Raw genomic sequence first — 25,012 nt, forward strand, 5'->3', positions numbered from 1 at the left:
AATTAATTCTAAAGAGATCTGTAAGTGCTAAATGCTTCGCATCTTCACCCCAATCACTGACTAAAAGTACCCAGTTCAGAAACTTGATCAACAGATGAAGGCAGCAGAGATTTTTGAAGCACTTCCAAGTCTTTTACCATAATTATAAAGGTGGGTGAAATTATTCAATGTACATACAAAAGAAATCTAATTTCATAGGAAAATGTGCTTAAGCTGCCTTTGTTCACTCACCCGTGAAGTGTCAATTATACAGATTCTGTGAGGATACATTACAACAATGTCATCGTTGATGAATGTATGTTGCGAGAGCAAGTTTGTAAGAGTCACAATAGCTCTCAAGTTACCCTGTCACATGTGATATTTTAATCCAACCCTGGTTCAGAGGTTCTTTTCGAATGTGTGTTGCCATGGTATTTGTAAACCTGCTTATGAAAACAGCCTGTTTACCAGAATGCTTTAAACTTGAGTTTAATATCCAGGAGTGATTCAGATTTCACTGCGACTTGGCCACTAGAGAGCAATAGAAAAAACAAACTTCCTAAATTTTGAAGTGCTTGATTTCATTTGTAATCAACTGTATACTCAACTGTACGTTTCTTTCATCTTAAACCCAGGTGGGGCGATATCCATGCTCTCTGCTTGCCTAGCCGAAGTTTCCACATGGATGTCAAGTAACTGTTTAGAACTGAACCCTGATAACACAGAGGCAATTTGAACGAAGCCAGCCGTTGAACTGCAAGATGAGCCCCACATGATACCTGGCTCCTTCACATTAACACATGACTTTAAAAAAAAAAAAGTAAATGTTCTCTAAACACACAAAGGCACAGCATGAGACAGCCGTCTGGACTCTCAGTGGATGTTTGTCCGACCCTGAAAAAACAGACGGACTATTTGACTCTTTTGTCTGAAGTGTGGATAGTTGAGTAAACATTGGGCCCTGGAAGTGTGTCCTTCAAAGCAAACTTTTTTTCCTTAGTCTGTCATTCAGAAGGCTACGAACATCTTCTAAAATGATAGCTTAGCGAACCGGGAGCCATTTTGAAACCAGAGTGTCACAATGGAGCAACAATGGAATAGGCAAAACATGTAACATACCCAACTTCCTATTCCCAGTAGTGGCCAGTAGTAAGACACCAGAGGCAGTAGTTGGCTCATAAATAAGACACATGTGTGCCAGATCCGGTATCTTGCCTCACCATTGTATTCAAAAGTGTTGCCATTTTCAGAATTTCTTTTATTATGATTTGAGGGAATTCACAGTTTTTTTCTAATGATATGTCTGGAAGCAATGGACCACCTGGAGCCCTATGCATCTGAGAGGCCTAATTACTCTTTTCAGCCCAGTAATGTCAAGCGCGATGACTGGATATTGGTGTCAACCAAGCCTACGGTCAGTTACTGTTGGAGCAAAATTATATCTCCCTGTTCCTATTACTAGCTGCTGAAAAAAGAATAGGAACACGTGGCACTCCTTAAACAAGAAGGTGAAACAGGACTCCACAACCATTCAGTTGAAGATTAACCAGGAACCAAAAAGAGTGAATACGTTTTGGGGAAACTGAAGCAGTCTATGAACCTGCAGCAGAAAAATGAAACCAAGATCTTAACCATCTTGAATGCTACATCGGCACACCTTGAGTCCCCCTTCAGCGCTCCTAACCTGATGCAGAAATGGCCAGCAATTGGGATGTAGGCTCTTATTTATTACTGACTACTGTGGTGTAAATAGTTTCCCCCCCACATGTAATTGTGAGAGCCCTTTTTTGCTGAGCTGTTTTTCCTACTCTGCACTTGAATGGTGTTTGATGCGAGAAGTTAAACGCGGAGATTTATGATACGGTATCTCAAGATAGTAACAGTTCTGCTTTCGCTTGGAGTGTCTTCGTGGCCTCTTCATGGAGCTCTGCATGGCATCGAGGCTCACTTGTTTGCACTGGAATACTAAGCTACCAACTTTTCCCTGCTTTGTCCCTAACTCACAGCCCTAGAGTCCAACACCATGCTCCTTTTATTCTCTGTACTGTTTTTTTTTTTGAACTAGGGGAGCAGCCTGTCATCATTGGACTATTGGTTGCTAATTTATAAAAGCCGGAAAAGTGTTTTACTCCATTTGTGTCATCTGAGGCCCGGTTTGTATTTGTTCTTAAAATGCAAATAAAAGAATGTTTTAAGAAACAAAAAATAAGCACTTGTGATTTAGTACAAGGGGAAGTTCTTTCTGAAAGAATTAATGGATTGATGATTATTATTAAAGTGAATGATTAGACCTTTGCTTAGTAATTATGCTTTATAAATTCAGAATGCCAAGCGAGTCTGGTTGTCCACATGGAAGCTTCCACAGTTGAAAATAGACTATATTCCCACTGCAAATTCCATTGTAATATAACACTTTAAATTCCCACGTTCCATCTTTTCTTGCCTATACGTAGATTGCATAAACCCATAATCATGGCTTTGCATCCCACCGGCCAACATTCTACCTCTCCTACAAATGATCATTGGTGCTGCCAATTAGGTTTGAAGCATGCAGCATCATATAAGGTTGCTTAAAATCCAGATGACTTCGAATGACTGCACAGGAAATACATGTTCGAGGCACGTGGGCTGCTGAATTCATATCTATAGCATAGATCGCCGCCTAGTGTTGGGTCCGGATGATTGCATATTGTTGTGCCGGAAGAGTCTTCGAAGTATCACGAGATAGGTGACTCCTCCCCTGGACTACAGTGCGCATGGGCATCGACTCCATCCCCAGATTGTTTTTTTCCGCCATTGGGTTCGGATGTGATTTCGACAACTCCTGCTCGGAATCGTTATAGAACTTTATCAAGGCCAAAAGGCCTTCTCTGAACCGTCGGTATTGTTTGCGTTCGGTCCCGACTATACTCCAACTCGTCGAGTTGGATATCCGGGGAGTCTTTTGGCTCTTCGGGGATCGAGGCCCAGTCGACGCAGCAAGACTTCGACGGCATGGAACGGAGTCCGTTCAAGAACTGTCCCGTGTGTGGCTCCAAGTACCCACACGTAGACGTCCATCCTGTGTGCAACAAGTGCCTGTCGCCGGACCACAACGAGGCCAACTGTATGGCCTGTTCCAGATTTTGATCGAAGAAAACGATCAAGATGCGGCACGTGGCGCGCTTCGAGGCCCAGCGATCGGCTCCAGCACCGGTGGACATCTTCGACGACGCGGAAGCAGACGAGCAAGAGCTTCAACTGCAGATTTCACCTCCAGCGGTGGACGTCGAGTCCGACTACGAAGCGGACGTCGGAAGGCCAAGACCTGGAGGAAGTCGTCGAGGAGGTAGGGGGCGAGGACGAAGCATATGGGGCCATGGAAGATAGCTCGGAGGATGAGCTATGCCCCGTTCGTACTTTTAGAAAGGCTCAGGTCGAGGGATCGCCACACGGCCTTACCCAAGACCTTACACCAGAATCCACGGCCCTGCCGCCCGGCTACGGACACCTCAGCGGAGCCGCCATTACCTAAATCGAAACCGAAACTGAAACCATCGGTGTCGACGAAAACAAAGATGGCCGAGACGCCATCGAAAATGTCTGCTCCAACATAGACGCCGTCGTCGTCAGAGGCCTCGAAGCCAAAGAAGGCTGTCGACCAGGCAAAGGTGCCGAAGGTGGTCAAGGAGCCGAGCTCGAAGAAGGCCGTCGAGTCGGTGTCAAGCAAGGCGGTCGAGCCAAAATCCAAGAAGGCTGTCGAGCCTACATCAGGCGAGTCTGTCGAGCCAAACAGCAAAAGGCCCGTCAAGACTAAGTCACCCAAGGGCGCCGAGCCAAAGTCTGGGGTCCCGACGCCAAAAGTCAAAGCTGCCGTTCCGAAGCCGTCGGCGTCGACGTCTGCGGCCGTGGTCAGAGATCGAAGCGCACCGGTCGGGGATCCTCCTGCGCCTCGAACAGACAAACAAAAGTAGTCGACGCTCGGGTCTTCCCCTGGGGGCGGCCCAAGGTCGTCGGTCGGGTCGACGAAACCGTCCGCTTCCTTTACGAAGCAGGTCTCGGACTCCCTCAAGCGAATTAGGGACAAGGCTTCAGCATCGGAACCGGAAACGCCTTCCGCACCGAAGCCGTCTGCCCCATCGAAGAAGACTTCAATGCCAATCCTCTACACGTTACCGCCTAAGGTGGTGCCGAAGGCCTTCGCACCACGGTCGGTGCCCAAGGACTCTGAAGTGTCGAAGCCAACTCACCCGGGTGGGAGTTTGAGTCATCGACAACCTTTATTGGAAGATGGGTCGGAGCATTTCATCGATGCCGACACCGGGAAGCTCACGCTTTACAAGAGGAAAATAACATCACAGCCTTTGGAGTCGTATACTATTCCTCTGAAACGCAAGAAGCCTGCACCAGAAACACCAGTTCTGGTTGAACAGATTCTTCCACAGCCTAGGAGGAGTGCAACACCTTCACCCACTTACTCTGATGGAGGTGAAGGGGAGCAGGATGAGGAGTACAACTTTCCTGCAAACATAGAGCCTGATGAGCAACAGGACTCATGGATGGACACAGGTGATCAAGGGGACCAGCAAACAGTCCATGACCCTCAGATTTATAACGTAAAAACGTCTCCCACTGAAGATTCTGCGGCATTTAATGCCTTATTTGAAAGGGCAGCTACAAACCATAAAGTGGAAATGCATGCTGACCCTGTGGAGGTTGACTTCCTTTTTGACACTTTCTCCGCTGCTGAAAAAACTGTCAAGACTCTTCCGATGCTAAAAGGGGTCCTTAAGCATGCGGCAGACATTTTCAAGGAACCCACGAGATCAAGGGTTGTCAACCCTAGAAATACAGACCGGCACCTGGCGACCCAACCTACATTAGGGGCCAGTTGCCTCTAGACTCTTTGGTGGTCTCTAATGCCCGCAAGAGGGCGAACTCCCAAACCACGGGTGAAGCTCCTCCCCCAGACAAAGAGTCAAAAGTGCTGGAGGCATCGGGTAAGAGAGTAGCAGCTCAGGCGGCCAACATCTGGCGCGTCTCAAACACGCAGGCACTGTTGGCCAGATACGATAGGGCACACTATGACACCCTAGAGCAGCTGTTGCAACACCTTCCAGAACAGTTTAAAGAGGGAGCTGAAATGCTTATCCAGGAGGAAAAGCTCATCTCCAACGCTGCTATAAAGTGTGCGCTAGACGTTGCGGACACGGCAGCGAGAGCAATCAACACTAGTGTGATGTTGAGGCGACAGGCATGGCTCCGCATCTCAGGGTTCAAGCCAGAGATACAGACTACTATCCTCAACCAGCCGGTTAACCCAGACAGGTTATTTGGTCAAGAGGTAGATACCACCCTGGAAAAGATCAAAAAAGATACTGAGACTGCCAAGTCCATGGGTGCTCTCAGTCACAACAGTTTCGAGGGAACACTTTTCGTCGCTCAGGCAATCGAGGTGTTAACAGAGGACACATGTCGCAGCAGACGCCATTCAATAAAAGTGGGGCGCAATCCTCGTACACCAAGCAGGGTAGAGGTGGATACAGAGGAAACCGTGCCAAGGGTAGAGGCAGAGGCAACAACAGTTCCCGTTCCTCTGCCGCAAACACACAGTGACTCCCTGTCACTGCCCCCCGACCATCCAACACCTGTCGGGGGGAGACTCCAACAGTTCCTGCCAGTCTGGAAGTCCATCACCACAGACAGGTGGGTCAGGCAACTTATCCAGTTCGGCTATTGTTTAGAGCTGACATCCACTCCACCCAACATACCCCCAAAACAACGTCCTATGTCAGCAGAGCACTTGCACTTATTGCAGCAAGAGGTTCTTGTGATGCTGTAAAAAGGCGCAATAGAGCTCGTGCCAGTGGGGGAGGAAGGCACAGGGGTTTATTCCCTGTACTTCTTAATCCCAAAGAAGGACGGATCACTCAGACCGATTCTAGACCTACGCCCTCTGAACCAGTACATTCTTTCAGAACACTTCCACATGTTAACACTCCAGCAGGTTCTTCCGTTGTTAAACCAGGGAGACTTCCTCGCAAACTTGGACCTCAAGGATGCTTACTTTCACATACCACTCCATCCATCCCACAGGAAATACCTCAGGTTCACCATCCAAAACCGGCATTACCAGTTCAAGGTCCTCCCTTTCGGAGTGACCACTGCCCCCAGAGTGTTCACGAAATGTCTGCCGACAGTAGCAGCGCACCTCAGGAGACAGAGCATACATGTCTACCCTTATCTAGACGACTGGCTGGTTCAAGCACAGCCGGCCCAGCGGTGCGCCGCACACATGTCCCACACCATTCACCTCCTTCACAGTCTGGGGTTTTCACTAAACTATCCAAAGTCGCACCTTCAGCCAGCCCATGTGCGGCAGTATTTGGGCGCGACGATAAATACTCTGGCAGCCACGGCTCAGCCAAACCCAGTGAGGATCGACAACATCCAGTCGCTAATCCAGAGGTTCAGACTGCAACACTCACTCTCAGCGAGAGTGTTCATGCAGCTGATAGGCACGATGGCCTCCTGCATCTTCATAGTCCCGCACGCACGGTTGCATATGCGTCCGCTCCAAGAATGCTTGGCACATCAGTGGACTCAGGCTCAAGGACAGTTGAAAGACCTAGTGTTGGTGACCGGTCGGGCATACAACTCTCTGCATTGGTGGAATCCACACAACCTTTGCAAGGGCCGACCGTTCCAAGAGCCTGTGCCACAGATTATCAGAACAACGGACGCATCTCTCCAGGGGTGGGGAGCTCATGTGCTCCGCTACACGGTGCAGGGACTTTGGACGACGCAGCAAAAGAAGATGCACATCAACTACCTAGAACTGATGGCAATCTTCATGGCTCTCAAGTCCTTCAAAGTACATCTGTGCAACAAAGTCGTGTTGATCCGGACGGACAACATGACAGCCATGTACTACATCCAAAAGCAGGGAGGTACACACTCTCCACAGTTGTCTCATCTGGCTCAGAGCATGTGGAAGTGGGCCATTCAGAGGAACATCTTCCTCATGGCGGAACACCTCCCAGGCAAGGACAATCAGATGGCGGATCTGCTCAGCAGGTTCAGCCACCAGATGCACGAGTGGGAGTTAAATCCATCAGTGCTCCGTCCGTACTTCCAGCAGTGGGGTCATCCAGAGATAGACCTGTTTGCCACAAGGGAAAACGCAAAATGCCAAAGCTTTGCCGCCAGGTTCCCTCAACCACAGTCGCAGGGCAATGCGATATGGATGAACTGGTCAGGCAGATTTGCTTACGCTTTTCCCCCAGCACCTCTCATTCGCTGGTGGCAAGAAAGCTAAAGCAACACTCGATGACGCTCATCCTGGTTGCTCCGACGTGGGCACGCCAACCATGGTACACCACTTTTCTAGAACTCTCCGTGGTACCGCATCAAAGGCTGCACCTCACACCAAGGCTCTTGACGCAGAACCATGGCGACATTCAGCATCCAGATCCGCAACAGCTCAATCTGGCGATCTGGCGATCTGGCTCCTGAGGTCTGTTTGGCTACCTTAATTTTCCTCCTGAATGCATGGACATCATCCGGGAGGCACGAAAGCCCACTACCAGAGCTTGCTATGCGGCAAAATGGAAGCGGTTTGTCATTTACTGTACAGAACACAATATCAACCTGCTAGATGCATCCATTCCTAATATCATCTGCTATTTGTTACATCTTTACAAATGCAATCTAGCATATGCTTCCATTCGGATACACTTGTCCGCCATAGCGGCTTATCTACAAAACAGGCAGCATCTTTCTGTTTTCAGGGTGCCTGCCATTAAAGCATTTCTGGAAGGTCTGAAGCGGGTCATCCCTCCCAGGACCCCACCAGCTCCTGTGTGGAACCTCAATGTGGTCCTCACCAGATTGATGGGTCCCCCGTTTGAGCCTCTACATTCATGTGAGATTCAGTTCTTGACATGGAAAGTGGCTTTTCTCATTGCCATCACGTCTCTGAGACGTGTTAGTGAGCTGCAAGCGCTCACAATACAAGAGCCGTTTATTCAAATTCATTCAAACAGGGTGGTGCTGCGCACTAACCCCAAGTTTCTTCCTAAGGTGGTGTCGCAGTTTCATGTCAATCAAACCATCGAACTGCCCGCATTCTTTCCAAACCCTGAAACAGTAGCGGAAAGAATGCTCCACACGCTTGATGTCAAAAGGGCGTTAATGTACTACATTGACAGAACCAAAGATTTTAGGAAGACACAACAACTCTTTGTTGCCTTCTCAGCCCAGCACAAAGGCAACCCCATTTCCAAAGCAGGAATAGCCAGGTGGATCGTTAAGTGTATTCAGATTTGCTATCAGAAAGCTAAGCGCACTTTAACGGTCCCCCCCAGGGCACACTCCACACGCAAGTTGGGGGCCTCCATGGCATTCCTAGGTAATATTCCTTTGAAAGACATTTGTAGAGCAGCCACATGGTCTACACCACATACGTTTACCAAACATTACTGTGTAGATGTGCATTCCAAACAGCAGGCAGCTGTAGGACAGGCTGTTCTTAAAACACTTTTTCAGACTTCTGCAGCTGGCACGGGCGGCCGCTGTTAATGGAGGGACTGCTATGTATTCTATGCTATAGATATGAATTCAGCAGCCCACATGCCTCGAACTGAATATGCTACTTACCAGTATGCATCTGTTCTTGGCATGTAGGGCTGCTGACATTCATATCGCCCGCCCTCCTCCCCGGCGCCCGTAGCAGCTGCAGACCTTTCTTGCATTCAATCTTAAGCATGGCCATCGCTTACACTATTACACTCCATCTTTGCCACAATGGCTAAAAACAATCTGGGGATGGAGTCGATGCCCATGCGCACTGTAGTCCAGGGGAGGAGCGTTATCTCGTGATACTTCGAAGACTCTTCCAGGACAACAATATGCAATCATCCGGACCCAACACTAGGCGGCGATCTATGCTATAGATATGAATGTCAGCAGCCCTACATGCCAAGAACAGATGCATACTGGTAAGTAGCATATTCAATTCTATTCAACATTCCTTATCCAAAACAAATCATCACAAAGGGTTTATTAGTTTAGGAATCTGCCAGATTCCTTTGTTATTACAGGTACCTTTGCCACACTTAACCAAGTTATAAAGTTTTGACTGGACTGAATGTTTTTTTCTTATTTATCCCAGGCGGGGGGGGAGGGGTCTAAAACTAATCAACCTTCAACATCACTTCAGGGAAAGTGAGCCCTTCGAGCCCTTCAAGGCATTGCGTCAGTCATTTGTTGTTACCAATTATACACCACTGTCTTTGGAGCAGCTTCATGGATTTAAGGATTGTGTTTTAACCATTTTTAATTTTTAGGATTTCTTTTTGAACTATCAAATTATTTCCTTATGTACGAAATGCAGAACTATTATACTGATCAATAACTATGACATTAAGACATGTGGATTTTGAGTTATGCTCTTAATCCCTTGTAAGCTTGAAAGCTCCTGGTGCTGTTCCCCTGTGCCGTCTTGTTCTTGAGTGGGGCTATTTAATGCTTTATATTTTTGAGCCACCCAATCCCCCAAGAGGTGCTTTATAGTGGCATAATGTAACTTTCCAACTGAGGGGATGTAAGTCTATCCTTGTTAACCCCAAACATGGGTTACTATTGTCCCCATGTTCAGACCGTGGTCAGTGTCATCACACTGGATGCTACGCTCAAGGGCGTAATTTGTACCCTTAAGGAAGGACAAGTGATCCCTGCTTTCACACTATCACTGGTTATCCTCTGGATCTGATGTCCTTGTAACATGCCACATCAGCCCACAGAACATACCAGGACAGGGTTTGAGCACTTCCTGTTAACTTTCCAGGTTTTGAGATACTCAGAGGGTAGCCTAGTTCGGCAGATAGGTGTGAGGTGACTCCTGTCTTGGGGCATGATAAAGGGTTAGGCATCTGGGTGGCCCCCTCACCAGTTGTGGGGCTATCTCTAGAGTGTAAAGGTTTATTCTTTGGACCAGTGTCTGCCTACTTGCATCACAATCGAGAAGTCTCCTGCCTGGATGTTATCTGTTCCTTCATCCGTCTGTTTTTAATTGGCCGCATTATGGTGGGATCTGTGTGTGTGTGTGTGTGTGTGTAGAGGTATGTGCACCAGCGATGATGGCACACGGTGCCTTGGTAGTGGCTGCACCGACATGGCTGAGAAGGTCATCAGAGGTAGGACTATAAAAGATCCCGTCTCTGCACCCCAGGTTTGACTACATAGTATCTGAAAGAGACATGTTAGCGATAGATTCCTTACCTTAGAATATCCCCAGGCGTCAGACTGGATCAGGAAATTTTTGCGTAGCAGTACCCTTGCGCGTCGGTAGGCGTCGTCTGCGGCTCCGCGTCCGTCGTGGGCGCCGTGATGACGTCGTCGGAGTACTTAGACGCCGCCTCCGCGTGCTGACGTCAGTTCTTCTTTTTTCCGCGCCAGCAAGCGCAGATCTGGAAAAAGCAGTACTTCTAGTCACTTTTTGACTAACTTTTTGGGATCATTTTGATCATCTTTTCGAAGTCGAACGACTCCGATCGGTGCCATAGGGATGCCTGGATTTATGCACTGCGAGGATTGCGACCGCACAATGTCGGTCACCGATCCTCACCACCGGTGTCTTCTCTGTCTAGGCGTCGACCACGACGACAAGGCCTGCCCCGACTGCCGGGCCCTATCTTCGAAAGCCAGGCGGGAGCAGTCCCGCAGGCGACTCGAACTCCGGCAGTCGGCCCCGCGCCGCGAGAGGTCCCGGTCCCACGGGAGGTCGAGGGACAGGTCGCGGGGTCGGAGCCACCACAGCTCCGAGAGTCGGCACCACTCCTCCGGGTCGAAGTCGTCGTCAGGTAAGAATCACAAGAAGTCGAAGAGGCGTCATCGCTCTTCTACTCCCCTCGACGCTCGCGCGACACGGCCGGGGATTCAGGTGACACCGCCCACGCGGCTCCGTCAGAGTCGCGGGCGCCGCGTCCAGCTCCACACCCTTCGGGCCCGGCGCCGCAGGAACCTACTGAATCCGCTTCGGGATCTGGGTCGTCGCCGGTGGACCTTACGGCCCCCCCGGCGTAGGTCCGTCAAGTGTCCCCTCCGGCGCCGTCCTCGGGCGGCGCCGTCCCCGATGCCTCCCTCGACCCGGTTCCGGCGTCGGAGCAGCGCCGCTTTCGACGCCGCTTGGGGAGTTTACCTTCTATGAGCCGGCCCCATCCATTGACAACCCTGATTATCAGGAGATGGGTGATGAGGAGTATTGGGAGGGGTCTGAGAACCCTCTGACCAGAGAGTGTCAGTCTCAAGAGGACTGGACAGGTGGACTTTGGGATGCCAGTGGTCTGGACACCTCACCGGACACTGGTTTTGTCTCACCTCCTACCGTGGCTACGGAGGAGGGGGCAACCTACAGTGTGGTGCTGATGAGGGCAGCCAAGGCCTTGGGCCTTCAGCTCCCCGTCGCGGCCGTGAGGACTAACCTCCTCACTGAGGTCCTTAAACCGCAGTCAAGCTCGGCCGAGCCTCTGCTGCCCTTTAATGAGGCCTTGACCGACGTTCTTTTGGGCACTTGGTCCAGGCCCGCTACGGGTTCGCCCGTAGATAGGAACGTGGCCAGACGCCACCGCCCGGCCCCGGGCGACCCATGTTTCCTGTCCACCCACCCCACCCCCGAGAGCCTGGTCATCCAGGCCTCCAATTCCCAGACCGCATTCCCGTCGGCTCCGCCGGACAGGGAATCCAAGAGGTACGAGCAGTACGGTAAAAAGATCTTCTCCTCCCTTAGTCTGGGACTGCAGTCTTCCAACACCGCATGCCTCTTGGGCCGCTACACCCACTCTCTGTGGGATACGGTTGCGGAAGTGCTGCCAGAGTGTTCGTTGGAGGTACTGGCCAAACTCGGCCAAGCCCTTGTGGAGCCAAATATTCTATCCGGTGTGGGCTGGATACCACCGACTCACTAGGTAGAGCGATGGCAACGACTGTGGCAGTCAGACGCCACGCCTGGTTGAGGTCGGCCAACTTTTCGGCCGATGTCCAAAACACACTGATGGACATGCCGTTTGATGGCCGTCGCCTTTTTGGCGACAAGGCAGACCGTGCGCTTGAGCGCTTTAAGGACTCCAGGGCTACGGCCAAGTCCTTGGGCCTCTCGGCCCGCGCCAGCAAACGGGTGTCTTTCGCTCCTTTCGTGGCCACGGAAAGGGCGCCCCCACACGTGCTGCCAGCCACACGCCGCAGTTTAACATCCAGCGCGGTGGCGGCCGTGGAAATCGCCGTGGAGGCGGTCGGGGACAACGGTGAGGCCAGTCCACACCCTCCCCCGCAGCATCCGCCTCAAAACCCTCCTAGTCTGTGCTTTTCGGCCCATGTGACGCCAGTGGGGGTCAGGGTTCGCCATCACCACTCTCACTGGCGCACTGTCACTTCGGACAGGTGGGTGCAGCAGATCGTCCGAAGGGGCTACTCCCTCCCCTTCGAGACGGCCCCTCAAGCCATGCCACCGCAACACCACCGCGTGTCGGGGGATCATTTGCGGCTTTCTGCAGGAGGAAGTTTCGGCCCTCTTGGCCAAGGGGGCCATCGAGCGCGTTCCTGGGCCAGAAGTAGGTTGTGGTTGTTACTCCCACTACTTTCTGGTACCCAAGAAGGGCAAAGGGGGCCTACGCCCTATCTTGGACCTACGGAACTGGCTTCCTCCGGAAGGAGAAGTTCAAAATGCTAACTCTGGCTCAGGTCTTAGCTGCCCTGGACCTAGGAGACTGGATGGTAGCGTTGGACTTGCAGGACGCTTATTTCCACATCCCCGTCCTGCCGGCCCACCGGCGCTTCCTGCGGTTCACGGTAGGCCATGAGCACTTTCAGTTTACCGCGCTCCCCTTCGGCCTTACCAGCGCCCCACGGGTGTTCACGAAGGTGATGGCGGTGGTCGCAGCTCATCTGCGCAGGTTAGGGGTTTCAGTCTTCCCCTACCTCGACGACTGGTTGTTGAAGGCGGGCTCGCCCCAGTCAGTCGTCAGCCACCTCCAGACGACGGCAGACCTCTTGCACCAGCTGGGGTTCTCCATTAATGTGCCGAAGTCACACCTGTGTCCCTCTCGGAAGCTCCTTTTTATCGGAGCGGTTCTCGACTCGGCGCAGTTTTGGGTTTGCCCACCCGAACAGCGGGTTCGGGATATACAGGCTCTAATTCCAATCTTTCAGCCTTTATCCCGGGTTTCGGTCAGGTTGACGCTGCGGCTTCTGGGGCTGATGGCCTCCTGCATCCTTCTGGTGCATCACGCCCGGTGGCGGATGCGGGCTCTGCAGTGGGACCTGAAGTTTCAGTGGGCCCAGCATCAGGGCAACCTATCCGACCATGTCCTGATCTCGGAGGGCACTGCAAGACAGCTACAGTGGTGGCTCACGGACCGCGATTGGGTCAGCGGCAGATCTCCCTTCCCCAACCGGAGCACGTAGTTGTGACGGACGCGTCCCTCCAGGGCTGGGGAGGCCACATGGGAGAGGCGGAGATCAGAGGCCTCTGGTCTCCGGCGGAGTCCCGGCTCCATATCAACCGTTTGGAGCTGCGGGCGATTCGTCTAGCACTGAAGGCATTCCTCCCCTCTGTCCGGGGGAGTGTAGTGCAGGTGTTCACGGACAACACCACCGCCATGTGGTACTGCAACAAACAGGGTGGGGTGGGGTCGTGGACCCTCTGCCAGGAAGCTCTGCGCCTCTGGCAATGGCTGGAACATCAGGGCGTGACCCTGGTGGTTCAACACCTGGCAGGTTCTCTGAACGCCAGGGCGGAAGAACTCAGCCGTCGGTGCATGATGGATCACGAATGGCGTCTGAACTCGGACGTGGCGCAAGGCCTCTTTCTGCAGTGGGGAGAGCTTTGGTTAGATCTATTCGCCACCGAAGAGAACGCGCAATGTCATCAGTTCTGCGTGTTGGAATTTCCAAGGCGGCACTCGCTCGGAGACTCTTTTCGTCGCGAGTGGAGTTGCGGTCTGTTGTACGCCTTTCTGCCTATACCGCTTCTGCCCAGAGTGCTGAAGAAGATCAGGCGCGACCGGGCACAAGTCATTCTTGTGGCTCCGGACTGGGCACGAAGGTACTGGTATCCCGAGCTACTCAGTATGTCAGTCGATCCCACGGTTCGTCTGCTTCTTCAGGAGGACCTTCTGTCGCAGCAGATGGGGATGGTCCTCCACCCGAACCTGTCCAGTCTCCACCTCCATGCTTGGAGATTGAGCGGCGACAGTTGAGGCCATTTGACTTGCCTCCTGAAGTCTGTAACATCATTCTGGCAGCCAGGCATCCCTCCACAAAGTCGGTATACGCCTGCAGGTGGAACAGATTTGTGGCTTGGTGCACAGCAAAGGCTGTGGATCCTCTCTCTGCCCCTCTTTCTGAGGTTCTTCTCTTTCTTCTTTCTCTTGCCCAGCAGGGCTCTGCTCTGGGCACTATCAAGGGCTACCTTTCTGCTCTTTTAGCCTTTTTGAGGCTGCCTGATCAACCTTCTTTGTTCAAGTCCCCTATTGTTAATCGATTCTTGAAAGGCATCACGCATACGTTCCCTCCTGTGCCCTTTGTGATGCCTCAGTGGGACTTGAACTTGGTTCTTACTTTTCTGATGTGCGCTCCCTTCGAGCCACTTCACAACTGTCCTCTCCGCCTTCTTACTTTGAAGACTGCCTTCCTGGTAGCCATCACCTCTGCCAGGAGAGTGAGTGAGCTCCAGGCTCTATCCTGTAAACCTCCTTTCCTTTCAGTCCATCCGGACAAGGTTGTGTTGCGGACAAGGCCCTCTTTCCTGCCCAAGGTTGTCACGGCCTTCCACATCGGGCAGTCCATCACCTTGCCCACCTTCTTTCCGCCTCCGCATCCCTCAAGAGAGGAAGAGAGGCTCCACCGTCTGGACCCAAAACGTGCACTCTCGTTCTATTTGGACCGCACACGCCAGTTCCGGAGGATGACCAACTCTTTGTTGGTTACGTGGGCGCTAAGAAGGGTAAAGCGGTGCACAAGCGGACCATCTCGCGGTGGATCATCTTGTGTATCCAGGCGTGTTACTCCTTGGCTAAGAAGGAACCCCCTGCTGGGCTGAGGGATCATTCCACTCGGGCCACAGCGACTACAACTGCCTTGGGCCGAGGAGTGCCCTTGCAGGACATTTGCCAGGCTGCTACGTGGGCTTCGCTGCACACGTTTGCAAGACACTATTGCCTGGACAGCCAAGTCCGGAGGGATGGCTTCTTTGGCCGTTCCGTCCTCCAGGACTTTCTGGTGTGATTATTGGTTCGCAGACCCACCACCGGGGTTGGCATTGCTGGGGTATCTATTCTAAGGTAAGGAATCCATCACTAACATGTCTCTTTCAGATGCACAAGTTACTACTTGTGTAACGATATATCTGTAAGAGACATTAGTTCGTGATAGATTCCTTACCGACCCACCCATCCTCCCCGTTCTGCGAACCGATATCTAGGGTTAAGGTCATCCCCTTTCAGGGACCTAGTTTCAAGGCACCAGTGTTGGTTTTTAGCATAGCTCTACGTTTCTGGTGCGGAAAAGCTGAGTCTAAGAACTGACGTCAGCACGCGGAGGCGGCGTCTAGGTAATCCGACAACGTCATCACAGCGCCCACGACGACGGACGCGGAGCCACAGACAACGCCTACAGACGCGCAAGGGTACTGCTACGCAAAAATTTCCGGATCCAGTCTGACGCCTGGGGATATTCTAAGGTAAGGAATCTATCACTAACTAATGTCTCTTACAGATATATCGTTACACAAGTAGTAACTTGTGCGACAGGTCCCTGAAACATAAATATGGCTGCACAGGACTCTTAATGTACAGTGGCCTTTTCCAGCTCATATTTCCCATATGGCTAAACCAACATTTAATCTAAACCATCAAAAACATATTACAGGGCTCTGTCTCGTCACCACAGATTTGAGTGCACACAGCACTGTCTCTAAAATCTAGATATAGCTGCAGATTACTTTGTCCCTGCATCCTAGGCATGATAAATAGGGCAGCTCAACCTTGATTAAACATGGGCAACAGTGCTTACTTTGTAAAAGGTTGAGTTCTAGTGCCCAAAGCTGTGCTCAGTATCCTGTGGCTGGCACTATTAATAGCATATCGAATAGCAAGGCTAAGTAATATTTAGTCCACTACCAGACCTCCCCCACCCTTCATCACACCACTACAGGTTCCTCTTTTCTCCCTTTGTGATGTTTTTTCCGTATTTCTCTTCCTTTGTCCTTTGTTTGTTTTTCCATCTCTTGCTCTCGAGGTATGTTGATCTGGAAAAATGTGTACCAGTCCCCAAAAATTAGTGGGGGACTGGCACTAAAATGGTGGGCACCCTTGACGTGATAGCAAGAGCCTCTGTCCCTGTACGCTCTAAATTTGCACTGAGATCGGTCCTTGCACCCCAAATGGGACTACACTGTGTTCATTTTATGGAACTGGGATATGGCTGCAGTGTTCTGTTCCCCTACTTCAAATAGATCTGCACACGACACTGCTCCTGTATCCAGTTAGCTACACAGCTAGTTCCATAACCTCTAGTTTAATTCTTCAAGACATTTTATGTACATATCTGATATAACTGTGCATTGGTCTGCCACTGCACCTCAGAATAGACTGCATAGTGCTCTCGTCCTGATCCTCAGATATGGGTAGGTCTTGCCTGAGAAAGAACATGTGCTGTCGATTGCAAGACATTTTGATAATATAAAGGGGGTGTAGAGCCGCCCATTACTTACCATTGGTTATTATTAATTACATTTAAAGGCGCGACAGCTACCCAAACAGGGTTTCCCGGCGCCAGAGCAGACCAAGACAGCTTAATTGATTACTGGTAAAAAAGCCAAGTCTTCAATGATTTGCGAAATTTGGCATATACCGTTTCGTCCCGAATAGCTGTGGGAAGGGAATTCCAGAATGAGGGACCATGGTATGCAAATGATCTACCACCCATCCGAGATAGTCTGACTCTGGGCACAGAGAATTTCCCTTGAGTGGATGAGTGAAGGCATCGGGGAGGCACATAGGGGCAGACCAGAGACTGCAGATACTGAGGGGGCAATACCTATTTTCATTTTGAACATGTAGCGCAGGGCTTTGAACTTAATTTGGTTCTCCACCCTGAGCAAGTGCAAGTCCCACAGGTTACTAGGGACAGAGGTGGCTCTAGGAACCCGGAAATGTAATCTTGCAGCAGAGTTCTGAGCCATCTGCAGCCTGTGAGTCACCTCCTTGTTGGATCCTAGGTAAAGAACATTGCCGTAGTCCAGTCTTGAGGTGATTAGCGCCTGGACTACTGTTCTCTGGGTGGGCTCAGGCAGCATCCAGATGATCTTTTTTAGCCACTTCAGGTTGGTAAAGCATGTAGCGGCCACCTTGACAGCTTAATGATGCATAGTTAACGAGTCATCAATGATGACACCCAAATTACGGACTTGATAGAAGGGTAGAGGAAGTGCTCCCATCTCACTGGGCCAATGTTGTGGACCCCCGAGATCCTTGTTTTTACCAAGTATCAAGACCTCGGTTTTCTCTCTGTTGAGCTTAAGGTAATTTGCCTGCATCCATGATGCAATTTTACCCCAGCCCAGCTGGAGGGGGGAAGACACCGCCGCACTCTCCATACAAAGAGGGAAAATAATCTGGGAATCGTCCGCGTAAGAAAACAGGGACAACCCGGCATCTTCCTCAACATCAGCTAAAGGTCTAACGTATAGATTGAATAGTAAAGGGCTAAGGATGGAGCCCTGAAGTACCCCACAAGGTGAAGGATGAGAATGGGAGCTGGTTGTTGGGGAAAACACTTGGAAAGTACGATTGGCAAAAAATGAAAAAAGCCAATTTAGAGCCTAATGATCTTAACGTTTTTCCTAACACGGCGTGAGACACTGTGTCAAATGCTGCGCTTAAATCCAGCAAAATAATGGCCACCGTGTCTTCAGCATCCAGATGACGACGCACTCTTTCTGTAACCCCCAGTAGAGTTGTTTCCGTTGAGAAACCAGCTCTAAAGCCCTATTGAGATGGGGTAAATCGGGCTCCGCGTTGGCCTTTTTCAAAAGGGGGAGCACCATGGCATGTTTTCACTCTGGTGGAACTGTGGCTTCCTGTAAGGAGGTATTTAAAAGGTCCATAATTACAAGCAGAGATCGCGTCTCAAGCTGCTTGAGCACCGAGATACGATTTGAGCGATCCTGATTTGATGTGGTCTGAAAGACATTTGAAGGAGGCTGTGTTTAGTATGGGCCATGTATCAAGATTATTAGAAGTTGCACAAGGCACCCTCTCCTGGTCAGGATGGGTATGTCAGCTGAGGGTAGTGCAGATGCTGGTTGGAGGGAATTAGTAAGTTGCAGTAGAGGGGGGTTGTCACACTGCAAGCTCACTATTTCTGTGTATATTTTCTCGACTTTCTGGATAAAGAAAGTAGCCAGATCCTTACATAGCCATTTATTTAGTTAGGGGGGCCTAGATTGGGTTTCGGAGCCAGCAAGCTCCTTGACCATACTGAAAAGTGTTTTGGAGCAGTTCAGAGCACCAAAGATGGTTGTTGATACATACATGCAAGCTGACCTGCAGAGATTCTGATATTCTTTTTTGGCCTTTTTATAAATAGTTTTGGAGTTGGAAGCATAGTTCCTCCTCCACCTTCTTTCCAGCGCCTTACATTTGGCCTTCTCTGTTTTCTGGGTTTCAGTAAACCAGGGCTCTAGGGGATGATGATTATTGACCCTTTTTTGGGAAAGAGGGAGACAGGTATCATTGGCATTGAGAAGCCATTTTTTGCACGGTATCCGAGAGAGCAGACAACATTTGTTTAGAGATGGGCATGTTAGAGCACAGAATATTATTTAACGCTGTCAAGTCTAGTCTTTCCCAGTTTCTAGTTAATGTCCTCTAGGTAGGAATAGCAGACGCAGAGTTTTCTGCGGATACCAAACGGAACCTAGTGATAAAATGGTCAGACCCGCATAGAGGAAGCGCTGGGGAACAGTGAATGATAGATAAGCTGAAAAAATGGGATCTAGTAAGTGGCCCACCACATGCGTGGGGCCAGCATTGTGTAAGTTAATGTTCGTGGCTGCCAAATCAGAGATGAGATTAGTACTGATTTTACATGTCCGTTCTTCCAGGTGTAAGTTAAAATCACCCATAATTGAAAAATTGGCCCTTCTCATAAAAAGAGGGGGTATCAGGCCAGGGAATGATGAGGCACAAGGAGTGGACGGCCCAGGAGGGCGGTACACAAGTATTCCAGAGAGGGTCAATTTCGGGGTCAGGGCCAACTTGAATAATGCTGCTTCTCAGTTCATGAACGATAAATCTTCGAATTTACATTGGTAATCCTTTTTTAAAATGATGGCAATACCCCCCACCTATTTTAGAGCCCCTATCCTTCCTAACTATAGCATAGTTGGGTGGTAAGGCGGCCGCAACATCAGGGCCAGAACTCTCCTGCAACCATGTCTCCGTTAGGAATATGGCATCTGGTTGTTCATTGACCAAAAGGTCAAAAATGCTGGCTTTGTGCTATGGGAGAGAGCGGCAGTTTGTGCTGAGGAAAAATAATTCCTTGTTGATTGAGGCGGCATGGTTAGTTTTATGTTTGTTGCCTTTTGGAATAGTTGTATGTCCCTGGGATATATCGAAGGAGAAGCCGCAGCATAAGCATTCTCTTCCCCCCCCCCCCCCCTCCGTCTTCTAGATGTAGGAAGGTACTGTCGGGGAGCAGTGGATTGCGGTAAGCCATTAGTTGGTTAGTTAAGTATTAAAGTCTAAGTGCCCTGTTTGGACCAGGGGTCATGGCCCCTGGTCCCCATCGGGCGTGGACGGGCTTAGACGGGCTTGCCGTTGGCGCGGCCGCTGTGCGAGTAGGAAGACCTATAGTTTTTGTAGCCTGCAAGCGCTGGGACGCTGACCGTCCTGCTCCGCCCCCAACCAACCAGAGTGCAAGAATTTCAAAACGCTGGCACCCTCCACAACAATTGGGAAAACCCTGTGATGGACCGAGGCGTGGGCGTGAGTTCAGTTAGGTAGGTTGGCGTTGTCGCTCTTATTTCCATGTTTTTGTTAGGTTGGCGCTGCTGGTTTTATTTCCTCTTTGAGTTTTTGAACCTCCCATGGTGCATGGCAGAGTACTGCTGTCATTCCCACTGTTTCCTCTTTGATTGTTTGAACCTCCCATGGTGCATGGAAGTGTACTGCTGTCATTCCAAATGAATAGCCTTCTGCTACTTGTGTTTTGACCGAGCCCTTTTTTATTTTTGCGTTTTTTGGATTGAGCACTCCATACTACTGCGTCTGTGAGAAAGCACTCCATATTACTGCATCTGTTTGCAGGCCGTTTGCTTTCGTCCCGCTCCCGCTTCAGACACTCTTCACTGTGGCGGAGGAAGTTAATTTTCAGACTGCATGTGCTCATTAGATTTCTCTGAATTGTGTTGTCTTTGCACCCCCCCTCTTTCCTTAACCCTCTTTGCCTTTGTTCATGTCACCTTTACTCTCTCCCCCCTATACAATAGCAGACCATAACGAACTATGACAGGGCCCTAACATACCTTATTATACAATGGCAGGCGATACTATTCTATACAGGGACCTACCATACCGTGCAATGGCAAGACATACTATACAATGATAGTCCATTCCATACTATACAATGACAGGTCAGGCCATACTGTACGACAGGCCATACCATACCACATTATACAATGACAGGCGCTACCATACGACGAAAGGCCATACCATACTATGCAATAACAGACCATGCCATACTGTGCAATGATAGAGCATACCATACTATCCTATGCAATGGCAGGCTATACCATACTATACAATGACATGCCATGCCATACCATACATTGACAGGGCCATAACATACCATACCTTACAATACAAAAGCAAGCCATACCGTACTATACATGACAGGGCATAACAACCAATGACAGGGCCATAACATACATTACCATATACTATATCATGACAAGCCATACCACACTATACAATGACAGGCCATACCATAATATACAATGCATAGCAGCCACACTGTGGTAGAACATAACTAACAAATGATCTGATAGAGACTTCTAGCTTCAGATTCCTAACCTTTGAATCTCCCAGGCGTCAGGCTGGATCCGGAAACTTTTCTGTGACTCCATTCGGCTCCATGCAACGTCGTTAGCGTCAGTTATGACGTTGTGGTCATCTATATAGCCCCACCCACATGCCTGGACATCAGTTATTTTCTTTCCGCTCCAGTCTCTTTTTGACAGGCTTTTTTGACTTTTTGTTGAGCGAAACGTTATCTGTATGTCGAGGGATGTGTTCTAGAAAGACAGGGTTTAAACCGTGTGGTTCCTCTCACCGTGCCATGTCGGTAACCAACCCCACCCTCGTCCAACTCTGGTGTCACTTGTGCGATGACTCAAAGTCCTGCTTGGAGTGTCTGGTCATGGCTCCGAAGTTCAGAGCAGAGAATGGCAGCAAGGTTCCAAATCACTGCACTACCCAAATGGTCACTTTGTGTCTTTAAGCACACGTATTGCCCACCTCAAGCGACCAGCTGCCACTTGGCCACAAATAAAATGCAGTTATAACACAAGGATGAAAGGCAATACTATTGATACATTGATGTTGCAATATTTACAATAATAGTTCTTCCACTGGTTTTTCGTGTATGAAGAAGATTTTTTATTCTTGTGACAAGCGTTTCACCCTAGATAAGGCTTCTTCAGGGCTGCAAACATATACATATTTGAATTGTTTACAATTAAGTATGTATTGACCGTTCTTTGGGTTTACTTCGAGTGGTATTTACAGCATTATTTTGGTGATTTAAATATTGCAGAGAAAGTGCACTAGCCACACTTGATCTGAAGGGAAACCAGACAATGCCAGCACGTGTTAAGTTAAAAACAATGACCAGCCTTGTGTGAATCAACAGAGGTTCATTTGAAGAAAAAGCAACAAGCGATAGTGAGAGCTAGATGTGAATGAAGTCTGTCAAAGAGTAAGTAGCCATAGTGTGTGATGATGGTAGCTCTAAGCACCTGGTTATACTGTCTTAACGTGGTGGCCCTAAGAAGTCAGGTGTTGTCAATAAATGTGTGCTTACAAATATCCTAGTAAGCATTGTACAACTGTCTGGTTAGAAACGCCAGCATCGACCTAAAACAGTTCCGTCTCCTTATCAATAGTAGTAGTCCTGTAACGTTACAACATCCTAAACATGGATAAAAATAAATTTGACCCAACACCTGGGAGCTGTCCCTAAGACAACTGGAAGCTAGATGGATTTGTAATCTAAGATAAGTGAAAGAAGGTCTAAATATGCATTACTTCCTGTAAGGTACTTGTAATCACTCTGTAACTACATGAGACGATGTGCTATTATACCACATCATATGTGACTTTACACACCTATATGTTTGGCATTGTTGAAACGCGTTGGCTGTACCCATTTGTCACAAGAATAAAAATCTTCTTCATACACGAAAAACCATTGGAAGAACTATTATTGAAAATATTGTAACATCAACATTTCAATTGTTTTGCCTCTCATCCTTGTGATATATCATGGCTCCAAAGGCTTGCGGAGGCGAGCTATGAAGCTCCTTGCGGCCCAGCAGTCAACACCAGCCAGCGAGACTCCGCAGAGATCCCGGCCCTATTCGAAGAAGAGGAGGTCGCGACCGTTCCTGGAGCCCCAAGTACACTTCCTCCCACTCGAGGTCTTCAGGACTCTTGGGGAAGAGCCACGAAAAGGATTCTGAGCAAACTTCATCTTTGCCCTGTCTGTCGTACATCGATGAACAAGGTAATGAGCACCGACGCTCGTCTAGACACTGTTCTGAGGATCCAGGGTCGACTCAGCGCCATTTCAAGTTCCCGGGAGCTGGAGCAACCCCCATTAAAATAACATAATTTTATGAGGCCGTGCGCCCGTGCTGACCCCTCTGGTGAGCCTTTTGGCCACATGGGGTTAAAAGGGGAAGGGCCCCTTCGGATTCAACGCCGTCTGCTCTGTCCAGGGCGCCAGTGGGGCCTCATGAATCCGATCCTTGGCAGCACCAGTTGTACCAACACGACCTTCTCTGACATGAGACCCAAAGTCTGTGTTCACCGGTGGTGCCAGTCCCATCCTTATTTCCAGCGAGTCGGGTCCAGAAATTTCTGGAGCCGACTCGCCCAGAATCTATACGGAAATACAACCGTTCAGGGACTACATCTCCACAAGGCTTTAGCTATAATCATTAAAAGTGGTGCAGCGAATAGATCTGTGAGAAACAGAGAGGTGCCACTATTATACAAGAATCAAGCAGTACGAGACACTTACTGCAGATCTTCTGGCACCTTATGATTGCGAGAAACTACAACTTTATACTGCAACCTAATACTGTTGCCTTAGAGGATATCAGCTTACGATATCAGTGCCTTGTTAGGCACAAGGAACAGACGACCTCCGGAGTAGGTTTACTCACTCCATGCAGGAGGATTGACTGCCAAGGAAACTTAGACATAATAGCCATGTTGAAGTAGTAGGGATACTTCCCAGAGATGACAAAACACGCGTTGGCTAAAGAAGGTCTAGGGAAAAAAATAAAACCACGACACAAGTCAAGAAACAAAACTTTTTGTTTTCATTATACTTTGTTTTGAATTAATTTGTTAACACAAATTGTGTGTTTGCCCTCATGCGGCTAACTGTATCTGTAGAACATATGGTCTGGTATGAGGAACTTGGGGAAGCCAATGGACTGGACACATCCCCAGATACTGGCATGCTCTCTCTGCTGACCATGGCTACGGAGGAGGGGGCTTCTTATGCAATGGTGGTAAGGAGGGCAGCAGAGGTCCTTGGACTGGAGTTTCCCTCCTTGCAGGTGAAGGGCTAATCTTCTTACCAAAGTGCTTCATCCTGGGGCATCCACCTCTGAACCCCTATTTCCCTTTAATAAAGCACTAATTGATGTCCTCTTAGGCCTGTGGCCCAAGTCTATCACAGGGGCTCCTGTGAACAGGATAATTGCACGCCGCCATTGCCCAGCTCTGAGCGGCCCAAAGTTCCTCAGCCAACACCCCACTCCTGAGAGCTTGGTGGTGCAGGCTGACTTCCCATGGTGCGTTCCCTTCCACTCTTTTGGATAGGGAATCCAAGAGGCTTGACACACTTGGGAAGATGTTTTCTTCCACCAGCAAGGCATTGCGGTTGGTGAATACTGCATTCTTATTGGGCTGTTTCTCCCACTCCCTTTGGGAGACAGTTGTGCAAGTGCTGCCAGAGGTCCCGAAGGAGGCCCGGACTATAGTCTCCCAGGCGCTGAAGGACCCAAGAAATGCAGCAAAATTCACCATTGGGTGTAGCCTTGACACGACTGACTCGCTCAGCAGAGCAGTTTCGTCGAAGGCCTTGCGGCGCCACACCTGGCTAAGAAAACCTGGATTCTCTGGTGATGTTTCAGACCTTTGATGCATCTCGTCTCTTAGGAGTGAAGGCGGACTCTGCCTTGGAGCGCTTAAAGGACTCTTGTGCTATGGCCAGATCTTAGTGCCTCTCAGTAACACCATGTGGCAATGGAAGAAGTTTGCAGCCATGCCAACTGTATCCCAGCCACCGTCCTGCACAGCCCTCTCAAGTTGCGCGAGGACGTGGCTCATTCCGACTTCGGTATGGAAGACAGATGTCATCTGCTCCCAAGCCCTCAGCAGCCACAGCCTTCAAGCACTCCTAGATTGAGTCTGCAAGGCCATGCTACTCCAGTTGGAGGGAGAATCCATCATCATCTTCTCCACTGGCGGTCCATAAAATTGGACAAGTGGGTCTTTCAGATCATTCAGGAGGACTATTCTCTGCCTTTCCTTTCTTTTCCTCCTCCTATTCTGCCACTTCAAGAACGGCTGGTGGAGGATCATCTAAATTTACTCCAAGAGGAAGTTCCAGATCTCCTGGCCAAGGGGGCTATAGAGAGCGTTCAGATTTCAGAAGTAGGCAGTGGTTGCTATTCCTGATACTTCGTCATCCCGAA

The 25,012-nt window shown here is 49.7% G+C and overlaps 1 protein-coding gene across 3 annotated transcripts in view; it reads left to right on the top strand.

Moving 5' to 3' along the window:
• Nucleotides 1-25,012, top strand: part of SCAF8 (SR-related CTD associated factor 8) — a 1,826,711-nt gene that overhangs the window by 1,149,041 nt on the left and 652,658 nt on the right. Inside the window, exon 22 of one of the 3 annotated variants that reach the window (XM_078649179.1) lies at nt 615-2,185. The exons of the other annotated variants lie outside the window; for them this stretch is intronic. The gene's annotated coding sequence lies outside the window, so the exon portion shown is untranslated. Of the gene's footprint in view, nt 1-614; nt 2,186-25,012 lie in introns of those variants that run through there. 3 annotated transcript variants of the gene reach the window in all.

The sequence above is a fragment of the Lissotriton helveticus genome, chromosome 6 (assembly GCF_964261635.1).
Source record: "Lissotriton helveticus chromosome 6, aLisHel1.1, whole genome shotgun sequence".
NCBI lineage: Eukaryota > Metazoa > Chordata > Amphibia > Caudata > Salamandridae > Lissotriton > Lissotriton helveticus.